The sequence below is a fragment of the Nasonia vitripennis genome, assembly GCF_009193385.2.
Source record: "Nasonia vitripennis strain AsymCx chromosome 2 unlocalized genomic scaffold, Nvit_psr_1.1 chr2_random0010, whole genome shotgun sequence".
In the NCBI taxonomy this organism is placed as follows: Eukaryota; Metazoa; Arthropoda; class Insecta; order Hymenoptera; family Pteromalidae; genus Nasonia; species Nasonia vitripennis.
The window spans coordinates 1,748,112-1,763,186 of NW_022279617.1; the positions used below are offsets into that span (position 1 = coordinate 1,748,112).

Here is a 15,075-nt window from a genome sequence, read left to right on the forward strand (position 1 = left end):
TATTAGTCTTTCGCTTGTTTTGATATTCTTTCCTTGAACAAATAGCGTAACGTCATCTGCACAGATTGTGCATTTAACGGGAGGAATGACGCATTTTACAATATCGTTGATGGCTAAGAGAAAAAGGGTTACACTACGGAGCCTTACTCGAACTTTTGCAGTTCTATCACTAAGGAAATTTTTGACAAAATGGTACATGTTGCCTGTTATTTGGTGTTTGATGAGTAGTTTTAAAATTCTAGTTCGCCATACTAACAAGGAAAGGTACCCAACCCGAACTCACCGATTTTGATGATTTTCATATATGTTGTAGAACATAAAAAAATAAGAGACACGTATTTTTTTTTATCGGCTAATTTTCACTTTTAAGGGGTAAAAACCTCCCCTAAAGTTAACCCCCAAAAGCGTTTTTTTTAAATATCTCGGCTTAAAATTAATATTTTTCAATGAAACAAATTGGAGGTTATTTCTTACAAAAAGAGCAAGTATTTCATGGTGATTTGAAGAGTAAGGGTAGCATCCCCTATTTTTTAGGGGTTGAAAACATATATTTTTTGGCATAATTTTATAATAAAAATGTTTAAACCGACTAAAAAAAATTGGAAAAAATGTTTAAAAATCCTTAATAACAAAATTTAGTTGACGTCTTTCGGTGTTTTCATAAATATTATCCCTAAGGGGGTAAACCACCCCTAACACAAAATAACTGTAAATATGTAATTCAATACATAATATTTCGTAGAAAGTTTGTATATAGAGGTTTTCGAGGTCGCTGATTACAAATCTGTTATCAGATTTTGAAAATTCAAAATGGCGGATCCAATATGGCGGACGGAAATATCGAAAAAAAATTGTATATAATAAAAAAGTTTTAAACGACTAAAAAATTTGGAAAAAATTTGTAAACATCTATAATAAACAAATTAAGTTTTTAGGTTTTTTCATAGATACTTCCCCTTAGGGGGGTAAACCACCCCTAACACAAAATAACTATAAGTATACATCAATCCATAATATTTTGTAGAAGGTTTGTATATAGGGGTTTTCGAGATCGCTCTTTACAAATCTGATATCAGATTTTAAAAATACAAAATGGCGAAACCAATGTGGTGGACGAAAATGTCGAAAAAAAATTTTAACTTTCAAAAAAACTTGTTTACAAATGTGTGATCTTTGTAGCCTGTACATGTGAACTAAAGAGCCTTAAACCCTAAACCCCTAAAGAACAAATAGGCTAAATGGTTGTGCTTTTTAACCAAACGACTCCAAACCCCTAACCTCCAGACAAGCTGAAGGCCTATGCTTTACCGTAGACACGAGTATAGACATATTACCGATATTTTATTCTATCATTTTGTATGTAACAAATAACGTCTCGTTTTATGTTTCAATCAAAGATTATTTATTTTTCTGCTTTTATAAATTAGCATAATTTCAAAAGTAATTTCATAAATTATAAAGTATTTCATAAATTGCATAATTATATAATTTTATAAATTCAAAAAGTCCACACTTTTTTGCAAATGAAAAAACATGGGTTAATAAAATTAGTTTATCAAACTATTTTGCGTTTTGTAATAAAATTTAATGTTGTCAAACTTGGGAGTTTTTCATTGTTACAATTATTTCGTAAGCCGAAAGTTTTTTAGATGAATTCTCGAAGTAATGATTATTGTATCTATAGTAAAATATTTACAGTCTGGAATTCCATAATAATACTATTTGCTACGATTTAATGAATTTATCAAAAAATCTAAATTTAATAATAAATATTATTCTAATTATTATTATTATTTTTCATTATCATTCCTATTATCAGTATTACTGTTACTATTGCTATTGCAATTATGCTTATTCTTCTTCTTATTATTATTATTATTATATTACTATGATAATTTTTGTTATTGGTAAAAATACATAAAAGAATATTAATACTCGAACTTCATTTGCAATTAAAGAACACGTTGTTATTGAAAGGGAATTTTATATGCATTCATTAGTTTAATGAATGTTATCGTACATTCAATGATAATTCCACAGATAAATGTCTTTCACTCATAAAAGTTGTTGACAATATGTGCGAATCAGTATGTTCTTTTTTTAGATTGTTTTCATCGAGTGTTTTCCTCAGCTGCCTGTGTTATTTTTTAGGCAGTGAGTGAGTTTTGTGGGTATTCTAGTTCGATGCCGGAAAGTACGAATAGTACGTCTTTTTGTTTGTCAGTGGTATCATACAGTTGTAGAAAATTTTCTTTAGTGATTTTATATATATTTACATTATTCAATTTCAAAGTGAATAAAAGTTGAATAAAACCAAAAATAGAGTTTTCCGAACATCACAAAGTGGAACGAGAATTCTTCTCCAATGCATAAATTAATGATTTGATTCAATTTACATTCACTCGTTTTATTCTGGTAGAAATGTAGCAGTCGTGCCTTACATGCAAAAACACAGCTTGTATAAATTTTACCGCTTGTTTTCATTTTAGATTGAAAAATGAAAATTAATCCGTTAAACGTTCTAAACTTATTATTAGCATACTTTCAAGCGTTAAACATACCAGATAGTGTCACGAATTATCACGAAACAGAGTTGGCCGAAAAAATAAAAGAAATTTTAATAGATGCAACACATGATTTCAACGATGTAGAAATGATTACTGATGACTCTTTGGATTTTCAAGAAGAGTATAAAGACCATAATGCGGAAATAATTGAAGATGAAGTGCAACATCATTTTCCTGATCCGGATATAGCACCAACAAATCAATGTACAGCAGATAATGAAGAACTAGATTTTGAATACAAAAAAAGAGCTGTAGAATTTTGGAGAAGTAGCAAAACGAAGCAAAATTTAAGTCTCAAAACAGTGCAAAACAGATTCAAAAAAGTATCATCTATTAGTCAGCTACGTCGTTGGGCTCATTCAATTAATAAAGGTGGCACGTATAGAGAAAAAGTAGCACAAATTTGTCAGTATACCCTGGATAATTTTCAAGCAGCTCTCGACAGTGGTTCAATTATCCATGATGAAGATATAATTCGATGGGCCTTACAAGGTAAAAAAGAAATTGGTTTTGATGATATTAGATTCAAAGCTTCTAAACATTGGTTACTCAAATTTAAGCAAGCACACCGAATAGTTTCTAGGAAAATAAATAAGTTCATAACAAGAAAAACACTAGAAAGTAGTGCAGAACTTACGGCTAAAGCTGAAGCATTTATCGATGACGTTAAATCGTGTATACCAAGGATTGGACTCGAAAATTTGTATAATACAGATCAGAGCGGATTTCAGCTAGAAATGCATTCTGGAAGAACATTAGCAGTAGAAGGAGAAAAGCAAGTGCAATGTCTGGTACAGTCAATTTCAGCAACAACGCATAGTTATACTATACAGCCACTAATATCAGCTACTGGACAACTGTTGTCACCGCTATTTCTTGTTTTAAAGGAACCAAGTGGCAAGTTTGGCCCTATTGTAGAACAAAACATATTTAGACCAGAAAACGTGTACGTGGAAGCATCCAAATCTGGAAAATTAACAACAAGTAAGGGAACTAATAACAATTTTTACATTGTAATATCGTTGATCAGTTAATTAGTAAGTCGTTTAATTGCAGATCACTTCAAAATCTGGTTGGAAAAAATATTTTATCCCTATGTAGGCCATCACTCAATACTATTACTTGATTCTTGGAGTGGTCATTGTGACAAAGTTATAGAAGAAACAATGCCACAAAATAAAATTATTAACATAAAAAAAATTTCAACTGGAACCACAGGAAAAATACAACCACTTGATGTCTATGGATTCCGTATTTGGAAAAACTTTATCCGAACATTTTCTGATAATGTAATGTTAATGGATCATGATATGAATTTACATAAATTACATTTATGTGAGAAATAATATAATTAAACTTCAATCATTGGTTCACAACCAACTGTCTTCACCGAGATATATAGATTTGTTTAAATATTCCTGGTATAAAAGCGGTTACGTCAATGAAAAACCAGATAAATTTGATAATCCTATAGATTTCAGTTTTGGAAAGTCTTGTGCAACACATTGTGAAATAGAAGGGTGCACAAACATTGCAATTGTACGATGTGGTTGGTGCAAAAAAGCATTGTGCTTTAAACACTTTTATGAGGACTACCATTATTGTAAAAACATCGTAAAATAATATATTTTATGCTCAATACAAAAAATGCACTATGGCAAAAGATAAAAGATTGTAGATTATTATTATACTCTAATATTATAAACAAAAATACAATATAAGTTGAATTTACAATAAAGGAATTTCAATAACATTCTGATAACAATTTATACGGAAATTATAAAACTGCTTCACACACAGAATTTTCTTGTTTACAAATTTAGGAATTTGAGGTGGTTTGGTTAAAAAGCACAACCCTTTAGCCTATTTGTTCTTTAGGGGTTTAGGGTTTAAGGCTCTTTAGTTCACATGTACAGGCTACAAAGATCACACATTTATAACAAGTTTTTATGAAAGTTAAAATTTTTTTTCGACATTTTCGTCCACCACATTGGTTCCGCCATTTTGAATTTTCAAAATCTGATATCAGATTTGCAAAGAGCGATCTCGAAAACCCTTATATACAAACCTTCTACAAAATATTATGGATTGAAGTATACTTATAGTTATTTTGTGTTAGGGGTGGTTTACCCCCTAAAGGGTAGTATCTATGAAAAAATCGAAAAACTTAATTTGTTTATTATAGATGTTTACAAATTTTTTCCAATTTTTTAGTCGTTTAAAACTTTTTTATTATATAAAATTTTTTTTCGATATTTCCGTCCGCCATATTGGTTCCGCCATTTTGAATTTTCAAAATCTGATAACAGATTTGTAATCAGCGACCTCGAAAACCTCTATATACAAACTTTCTACGAAATATTATGTATTGAATTACATATTTACAGTTATTTTGTGTTAGGGGTGGTTTACCCCCTTAGGGATAATATTTATGAAAACACCGAAAGACGTCAACTAAATTTTGTTATTAAGGATGTTTAAACATTTTTTCCAATTTTTTTTAGTCGGTGTAAACATTTTTATTATAAAATTATGCCAAAAAATATATGTTTTCAACCCCTAAAAAATAGGGGATGCTACCCTTACTCTTCAAATCACCATGAAATACTTGCTCTTTTTGTAAGAAATAACCTCCAATTTGTTTCATTGAAAAATATTAATTTTAAGCCGAGATATTTAAAAAAAACGCTTTTTGGGGGTTAACTTTAGGGGAGGTTTTTACCCCTTAAAAGTGAAAATTAGCCGATAAAAAAAAATACGTGTCTCTTATTTTTTTATGTTCTACAACATATATGAAAATCATCAAAATCGGTGAGTTCGGGTTGGGTACCTTTCCTTTGGGTACCTTTTTGGGTACCTTTCCTTTGGGTCGTAGGCCTTTTCTAAGTCTAAACAAACCGTCAATTGTGTTGATTCAAGTTAAAGGCATTACAAATGTTCGCTTGCAGTCGTGCTAGGCAGTCAATGGTAGAACAGTTTTCTCTGAACCCAGCCTGTTCATTATTTAGTATATTATTAGACTTTAGGTAGTCACGAAGTCTTATCTTGCATAGGCAACATGTCAATGAGATAGGTCTATAGCTATTTTTGTCTTTTTTACTTTTTCCTGGTTTGGATATCGGTACAACAATCGCTTCTTGCCATTTTCTTGGAAATAGATAGTTAATCCACATTGTGTTATAAATAACTAAAAGTGTTTCTTGAGCTATTTTTGGTGGGTTTTTAATAAAAAGGTTGGGGATTGTGTCTGGCCCTGGGCTTGTGTTTTTGCTATATTCAATTACCTTTTTAAGTTCAATAAAGGTTATAGGTTCGTTAAAGGTGTTGTAATTATTAAGAGTGGTTTCGTGTTCAGTTACTTCTTGGGATTCAGTTTCGTTTTTATGTAAAATAAATTCTTCTGTGTAGTTTGCGTCGCTTAAGTTTTCGGCGAATTTATCAGCTAAGATTTTGGCTATCTCACTGGGATTATATATGACTTGATTATCTTCTATAAGTACTGGTATATAAGAATATTGTTTATTTTCTATTGATTTAATTTTATTCCAGACTATTTTGATGGGTGACTGATAGCTTATAGAGTTAAGGAATTCTAGCCACGATTTTTTCTTTGCTTCTTTAACTGTACGTTTAGCAATCGCTTTATATTTTTTAAAGTTTATCTTATTTTATTCCGAGTTGTCTTTTTTAATTTTATACAGAGCTTTTTTCGATTCCTTGATGGCCTTGTCGCATTCTTCGTTCCACCAGGGGATGCGTTTATTTCGAAAGGTACGTTTAACTTTGGGAATAGATTGATCTGCTGCAGAGAGAATTAGTTCTGTAAATTTATCGACTATATTGTTTATATCAGTGTTCTATTTTGTGGGGTTTTCGGGAATCATCTTATTTATATCGTTTACTTGATTAGAAATAATTGTTTTATATTTTGTCCAGTGAGCTTTATCATATATCCATTTCTGGGTGTTGTTTTTTGTGGGGAGATGATTTTGGCTGTACTTAATGATAATAGGGAAATGATCACTTCCGTTTAAATCGTCTAGAGTATTCCAATCTAAGTCGAGAGCTATGTCATTACTACATAGCGTGAGATCTATAGCACTAAAGGTGCCATGTGAGCTATTGAAATGCGTAGGTGAGGAGTTATTTAGTAAAACTAGATTGTTTTGGCAAAGTATATTTTCGATAATTTTTCCTCTTTTATTAATTTGTATTGACCCCCATAGGGGGCTGTGACAATTAAAATCTCCTAGGATAATGTATGGGGTTGGCAGTTGACGGATGAGGTCATCGAGAATTCCGTCGCCTAGTTTATATTTATTACTAAGATAAACGTTACAGACCGTTATGTTTTTGTTATTTATTAGAATTGTTACAGCTACTGCTTCTAGTGTTGTTGTTAGTTTATTCTCGTAGCTGTATAGATTGTTTTTGACTAATACACTAACTCCGCCACTGGCAATGAGACAATCTGTATGGTTTTTGTTGTAACAAGTAAAATTTTTAATTTTGATATTTTGATCTGCTTTAAGATTTGTTTCTTGTAAGCAAATAATGTCTGTATTTTCTGTTGAATTAATTCTTTGTAGGAATTCGTATTGCGGTCTAAGACCGTTTAGATTCCACTACAAAATATTAGCCATTTCAATGTCTTAATTGAATCTATTCTGTGTCAGATTGGATAGGAGTAACTTCTGTCGTTAAGTCAGAATCGGTTTTGTCGATATATTTTAATAATCTAGTACATCTTGATTTTATGCTTGTATTTCCAACATTTGGGTATACTTCTTCTTTTATAAATTTGGCTAGAGCATCAAGGTTGTCTGTGTATTGAGTAATAATATCGGTTGGGTTCCTAACACCTTTCGTGGACTCTAAGAGGTTTTTAAATTGTGTGTAGTTCAATATTCCGTTAATTCGATTGAGGTAATCTTTTACGCTTAATAATTTTTTGTCCAAATCGTCTAGTTCAGTATCGTCCAGGATCTCATTTGAGTTATTCTTTTTAGGTGTTAAAAGATTGGTTGGATTAGCGATTTCCTTTTTAATTTTTTTGTTACTCGGTTTATTTTAATTTAGGGCTATTTCAACGTTATCGATGCTTCCTCCGGAGCTAACTTCGGACCTCGTTCTCTTGTTGTCATTGTCTATGTTTTTGTTGTGGAGATTTCCGTTGGAGATATTAAGAGGATTTATTGGTATGACTTCATTTAGAATGTTTGGAATGTCTGCCTTGTTATTCATTGTCTCGTTTTCTTCCTGGAAATTTTCGTCGGTTACTATGCCAGAGGTGTTTGGTTGGGAAGGTTAAGAGTTGGAACTACAGTTTTTCGCTAAATGTCCCTCTAGTTTACATAGGAAACATTTTAGTATGTCTGTGCTGGCATAGATGAAATAATTTATTTCATTGAAATTTATTTTGAAGGTTTCGGGTATGAGTTGAACGTCTGTGGGGTTCACAAAGACTTGTCTCCTAAAACTAGCTACATGATTATATCCTTCTTTAGTAATTGTGGCTTTAAGGGTCATTACGGGAGAGCTTCTTTTAACATTTAAATTATCTAGAATGTCTTCAAATACGAAGTTGAGGATGTCTGGAGATACGTTTGAAAAAATTACTCGTTTCTGTTTTGAGACTAGGGGATTCTGATATTGACTTTCTTATTTTCGATTAAGATGTGTTGGTACTTATCTGTGAGATCATTTACGAGTTCTTTGTCTGAGAGATAGAGACAGATCCTATTATTGGAAATTCTTGAATCGTAGAGCACATTTTTAGGTTGAACGATGTTTCCGATTGCACATGCGTAGTCAGTCAGGTTTAAATCTTCCACGTAATCCAAGATCAGCCCTTGCTCTCTCTTGGGGACCAGGCTCTTTTGGGTTACTGATGCATAGTTCGATGACTGTTTCACTATAAACGTTGGGATTTCTTTTGAAGTTGTAGGGCTATTCTGTTGAGATTCCATGGTCATTGATTTAATCGTTGCACTCACAGCAACACTGATTTGAAGCTCAAGGCCTCGGTTTTAGTCTACCGTATACAGTAGGAGATAGTATTCTTACGGAGCGAATGTAAACACGTGTTTACTCGACGAGCGCTCGATATGAACTGCACCTAGACCTTGTCATCGGCTACCCTGGCAAGCAGGTTACTGTTACAGTTCCGGAACGCAGAGTATGCACTGGCAACCTCTTAATTCAAAATATCGTAATATATTATTATATTTTCTTGAGAAAGCAATTCTCATCTGTATATAGCTTTGCGGCCAACTTCACGGTCCTAACACTTCTTGCGGCTAACTTAACGGTCCTTTCACATTTCGGGCTGAAGAAGAAAAACGTAATTTTAGCATTTGTGGATTATACACTCACATATTATAAAAATAAGCAGCCTTTTCACTAATATTTTTATTGGAAATCATAGTTTAGCTCAGATAAAATACTAATAAGCCAAAAAATCTTACGAACAGTAACAATAAGCATTTTTTTCTGTATCATGAAAAATCCGAACACCAATATAGAAGTAAATAGTGTCACGGGCGCTGCGGCTTCGTCTGCTTCTCAAACTCGCCTTCGTAGCGCTACCGCGCCACTTGATATAAATAATCAATATATAATTATCAGTGACTTGAATGCTAAACACAGCATTACAGGAAACATTTCTAGCAACATGATGAGCAGGCATCTGAATGACTGGCTGAACAATAACAGCATTCAATACAGGACAAAACTAATCATACCGGATAAACCTATATTTTAAAATAACGTAAAAGCATTCCTTGATATAGCATTGATCGACTGTAGGCTAAAATTAATTAACCAAAACTGATTGGTACAAGATTATGATAGTGATCACAATGCTACTAACCTATTCATAAAATTAGACGAGTCACCGTCCACCAATGCTAATGAAACACACTCACACAAAATCTTACTATACAAAAAAACTGGGGAAAATACAAAAAAAACTTGAGCAATAACTACCAAACGATTATACCGGACAACAGGAATCTCGCGGTAGAAGAAATCGAAAATTACCTGTTTGAAATAGAAATGGCTATAAATAACGCGATAGATGAAACCACACGTAAACTTAAACAAATTAATAAATTAGAATCACTGACTAACTTCAAAATTAAAAATTTACACAAACAAAAGCAAAAGCTGAAAACACGCAAAATTCTGCAACAATACCAAAACCCACTGGATGAATGAAATCAAGAAAATAAACTACAAATAATCTGCTAAATTCTTCCCAAATTTAAATAGAATTTTCAGAAAAAATAAGTCGCAAAACATTGAAAACATTATGAAAGGATCATCAATAGAACAATAGTAAACTTTTCAGAAACAAAATTATACCAGAACAGCAATTTGGCTTAAAAAAAATAACTCGACAATACACGCAATTAATAAACTAATTTCAGATATTATTTGGCATCAAACTAAAAAAGAAATGGTGGGAGCATGTCTGATAGATCTGAGAAAGGCATTCGATTCAGTCTGGATCGAAGGCCTGATATTCAAATTTATTAAACATAAGTTCCCTGGTCACCTAATCAAAATAGTTCTTAACATGATAACAAAACGTAGATTCAAGGTCACAGTAGGGAGAAACCTATCCAAAGAGACTTTCGACATCTAAAGGGAACGGTGAACTCACCAACGCTGTTTAACATCTATAACGCAGACCTCCTTAACCTATTTAACTTAAATAATAATAATAATACTCATGCAATAGCATTCGCGGACGACTTAATTATATACATGTAGCTGTAATTGTAGCTTAATTATATAAATGTATGTAGCTGATAAAAACCTCAAGAAAATAGAATTAAAACTTCAAGTAATTTATGATAAAATCAAAGCTTATTACGCTAACTGGTTACTAGAAATCAACCCCAAAAAATGCGAAACAATACTCTTTATACACAACCTAAATCTAAAATCTAAAATCTAAAATCACAAAAAAAAATTGGAGAAACTTTGCCATCTATGACGATGTAAATGATGCAAGTACACAAATTCCTCATAAAAGAAACGTAAAGTACTTAGGGATCATCATAGACGATAGACTCAACTATAACGAACATATTACCACACAATTGGAAAAAGCAAGGAACTCCTTTTATGGTCTACACAATTTGTTTTATAATAGACATCTAGACAATAGATCAAAAGAATAATACAACATTAGTGCTTGCCGAATGGAACAGATGCGTAAATTTGAGAGGAAATGCCTTAGAGTCTGCCTTAACTATTACAGAGAAACAGCAGACAATTATAAATTTATGATTAAAAACAGAAAAGTATACAAATGGCTAACACAATCAGAATAGACATATTCCTAATAAAACTGATAAGAAAGCATATCAGAAGTGCTATACACAACAAATCAAACAATCTAATTCTTCCCAAACGATCTGTTCCACGCGGCAGCCCTAAAATCTGGGTTAGTCTCACCTGAAACATTCCTTTACTTGGATACAAACAACTATATAGTTAATGAATTATTTAAACCGATCATCTACCATATCCCAAGAAATAACTACAATAAAAAAATACTATACGATCCTAAACAAACTAGATATAGATACAATTAGCAAATTTAAGTATTACAAAGAGTAAATATAAATTATGACAACAATTATAACGAACTAGTCTACACATTGTAGTTCTGCCTTACAGACATTAATGTACATATGTATATACTGCGCAACAACAAATATTTATTTTATGTTAATATAAATATAATAAGAGAAAAAACACGTTTTTTTACAAAGAGATTCTAGTTATTCTATGTACGTCGCATTTTTCTAGGAATTTATAAACAAACATACACAACACCAACATTGTGACCACCGAAAATCGAACACATAAAAAATACTGTAACACAGCGAGCGTCTACGGACCATTCTGATGTACACAATAATCAATCGGTTTACCTGTTTATTTAATCGAACCAATGTAACATGTATCGACAATAAATAAACAATTATCCAAAAAAAAAAGACGCTCGACTTGCAACCCAAAGGTCCCCGGTTCAAATCCCCGCTGAAACAAACATTTTTTTCTCACTTCGCGGTGAATTAGAAAATAATTTAGTGAAGTAAAGTTGTATCATCATGAAGTTGTATCACCATGAAGTGGTATCACCATGAAGTGGTATCACCATAGCTTATCTACTGAGTTTAATATAGCTTTTTCTTATGCAAAATTTGATGTAGAATCCTAATGAATTGTTTAAAGGTTTTGGTTTTTTTCGCTTGCCTTCGTCTGATGTGCCGAGGTATTTTTTAAATTAAGCTACACTCATTAAAAATCGCGACGCGTGGGGTAGCGGTTTAAGGGGATATCGTCCCAAAAATTTCGCAAATCCGCCACGGGGTATTTTGTATTTCCAAACTTCTAGAAAAATAGAAAGTCCGATCGAATTTTTCAATCGATAGAACGATTCATTAAACTTAACACTACGGCGCTACAGACTCGGCTTTTCATTTTCAAACTTTATTCAAAAAGTTTTATGTAATAGAAAAACAGTGTTTTTTGGGATGACATCCCCTTAAGGGTTTTGGTTGTAGATTTATTCCTTGATTTCACTCGCCTTCCTCCGATGCGCAGACTTTTTTTCAACTGAATACTTATTCGCTCAAAAATAGTAGCAGTGGTGCGTGGGGTAAGTGGATCGAAGGTTGTGTGGGTTATTTAGTTTTAAAAATTTATTTAACCCTCCCCCCTTGATTCAGCACTGAGAGCAAATAATAAATAGCATGTTTGCAATATCTCTTTATACACAGTGTGGCTAAAATCCGCTGTTAAGTCACGCCTATCTGTGACTAAAGTCGTCCTTTTTTGCACCGTGTTTATCACAGTCGCTACGCTCGTGCGCTAACCTCACAGTGCAAATAAGGACTACTTTAGTCACGAATAGGCGAGACTTACGGACTTTAGCAGTCTGTGCTATAAAATTTTATACGATACTCTTGACTTAAATGGTTCTTTTTTACACGGCGCAGTTAGCACCAGCCAGGGGGACCAGATGGGGGGAACTCGGTGTCGCCGCCTATAGGAGAGAAATCGCACAAAGTCGCCAAACTATAATACGAAAATAGCAAAGTTTGGCGCCAAAATTAAAACCATTTACCCCATACAAAAACGTTAAATAAAATTTGTTTTATACTTAAGCCATATACTTGAACTCGCACAAATCTTTTTTTTTCGAAACAGTGATCATGGAAAAGTGAAGCATTTTAAAACTATAACTAATTGGTTCGCCTATATGAAACGGCGCATAATTTGAAATTTTAAACTGTACATTCTTAAATACCCAACATATATAATGTTCAAAAGCGTGATTTTAAAATGGCAAGTTTCTATAATAAATATTTAATAATTTTTAAGTTCAATAATGTGGTAATAAGAGATAAAATAATGTATAAAATCGAATAGCATGAATAGATTAAAAATAACAAATACAACTAATTGCAAGAAGTTATTAAGTTATATTGCACGTATATTTGACCCAGCCCTTCCCTACAACATGGTGGCCGTAGCCGCTCACGCACAGTAGCCACGCAAGGCTCGCCGTCACACCTCTACTCTCATATACACGCGCGCGCCTCGAAGCTCTCGCCTCTGACGTCGCGCAGTCTGACCCGTCTGCTCTCTCTCTCTCTCTCTCTCTCTCTCTCTCTCTCTCTCTCTCTCTCTCACACACACACACCCGTATTTCGGCTCGGCGTAACCCGCTCGAGTAGCTACGCGGCCGGCGCGCTCCCTCTCCCTCTCTCTCTCTCTCTCTCTCTCTCTCTCTCTCTCTCTCTCTCTCTCCCGTACGTATTTTTGCGATCACCGCGCGCTTACCGCGGCGTCGTCGGCCGAACCCACGCGGTCCCCTCTCTCTACTCTCGGGCACGCACACACGTAGCTGCGCGCTCACCAACAGCTCGCGCCAGCGGTCCCGGCACGGCGATGCCTGAACCGACGCCGGCGTAGCGATCTGCTTTCCCCCGTCTCTAATTCTCTCTTTCTCTCTCTCTCTCTCTCTCTCTCTCTCTCGCTCTTCTCGGAGCTCGCGCGCACAGGCTTTGTCTCGTGTTGGCAACAAGCCCGACCTGCTGCTACCGAGCAGCGAGGATTTCTCGGACGCCCCGATGCCTCTCTCTCTCTCTCTCACTCACACACTCTCCCGCGTCTCTTCTGCGCTGCGCTTCTCTCTCTCTTTCTCGCTCTCGCGCACGCTGGCCCAATGCACCGCTCTCTCGTCTCGCTCACTCTTTCTCGCACACACCCGCGGCTCTCTCTCTCTCTCTCTCTCTCTCTCTCTCTCTCTCTCTCTCTCTCTTCTCTCGGCGGCCTAATGGCTCACACCGAGAGTATCCCGAGAAACCCAAAGGTTCTTACCTGGTGTAGGAGAGACGAACACTAGTCTTCCGTCCCCCAACGGAAGCCTCGCTAGCCCAGGAGGTGCTGGCTTCCCGTACTCTTTCGCTCTCTCTCTCTCTCTCTCTCTCTCTCTCTCTCTCTCTCTCTCTCTCTCTCTCTCTCTCTCTCTCTCTCTCTCTCTCTCTGCAGACTTGGGGATGAAGGCCTGACTCTCGTTCCGGCTTCCTTCCTCTGGCTGAACGGCTGGACGGTCGTCTCCGGGGAGGGATCTCTTCCTCGGGGCGGTGGTCCAGGTCGTGGCGCTGCTGCTCTCTCACTCTCACTCTTTTCTCGCAATTCACTTTCGCGCGCCCTCGTCACGTCGAAGTGTCATCGACAGGGCTCGGAAAGGAACTGCCGAGCCGCTCTGCCGCGCGCGCGCCTCGGCGTCTCGCCGTCGGCCGTCGGGCCCGGCTGATAACGTAGCCCGATTGACCGCGCGAGGCGCGAGACGCGCTGATTGGCTGCTCGTCTCGCGCCAGCTCGAACCGGCAAGCTCCCCCCTTGGGTCCGTCGGCCAGCGAATTCCACGAATTCCCGGGACGTAGCTCGCGTCCGAGAAAACGCGGGCCTCGCTGGAACCGATCGCCTTTTCATCCTCGCATCGAGTGAGGTTGCTGCGCAAACAATAACGCGCGATTTGCTCGGCTGCGACGTACAACGTCGCAATCCCCCTCCCTTAACTTTGCTACCCCCAAGAGAGACGGACCCTATCGTAGGTCCAGGAAAAGGTCCGTCCAACTCATTCCCATTGGAGTGGGTTTTAAGTTGGGCGGGAGCGCTACCCTACATCCTCCCACTCGCCCCGGAGTTGCGTTTGGAGCACAACCGCAACCCCGACTTCTCTTCCCTCTTGTCTCTCTCGTGGCTCTCTTCTCTCTCCTCTCGGCTCTATTCTGCTCGATCCTCGCGACGTCCTCCGTAAATGCGCCGAAGGACAAGCTCTCTCGTCTCAGCTGATACTCCTTCTAAGCCTCGCAATATTTGAAAGAGTATGTTTCTCTCCTCTTGCTGGCTATAGTTAGGAATCTCCCTGACTACGTGGATCTGGCGATTCTGGGTGTCTTCTTCTGGGCGGAGA

At 35.9% G+C, this 15,075-nt stretch overlaps 2 protein-coding genes across 5 annotated transcripts in view; one reads left to right on the forward strand and one right to left on the reverse strand.

The window, feature by feature from the left end:
* LOC100115042 (SET and MYND domain-containing protein 4) overlaps positions 1-15,075 on the reverse strand; it is a 656,582-nt gene that overhangs the window by 394,361 nt on the left and 247,146 nt on the right. The window lies entirely within an intron of this gene.
* Positions 1-15,075, forward strand: part of LOC100680384 — a 94,320-nt gene that overhangs the window by 65,856 nt on the left and 13,389 nt on the right. The window lies entirely within an intron of this gene.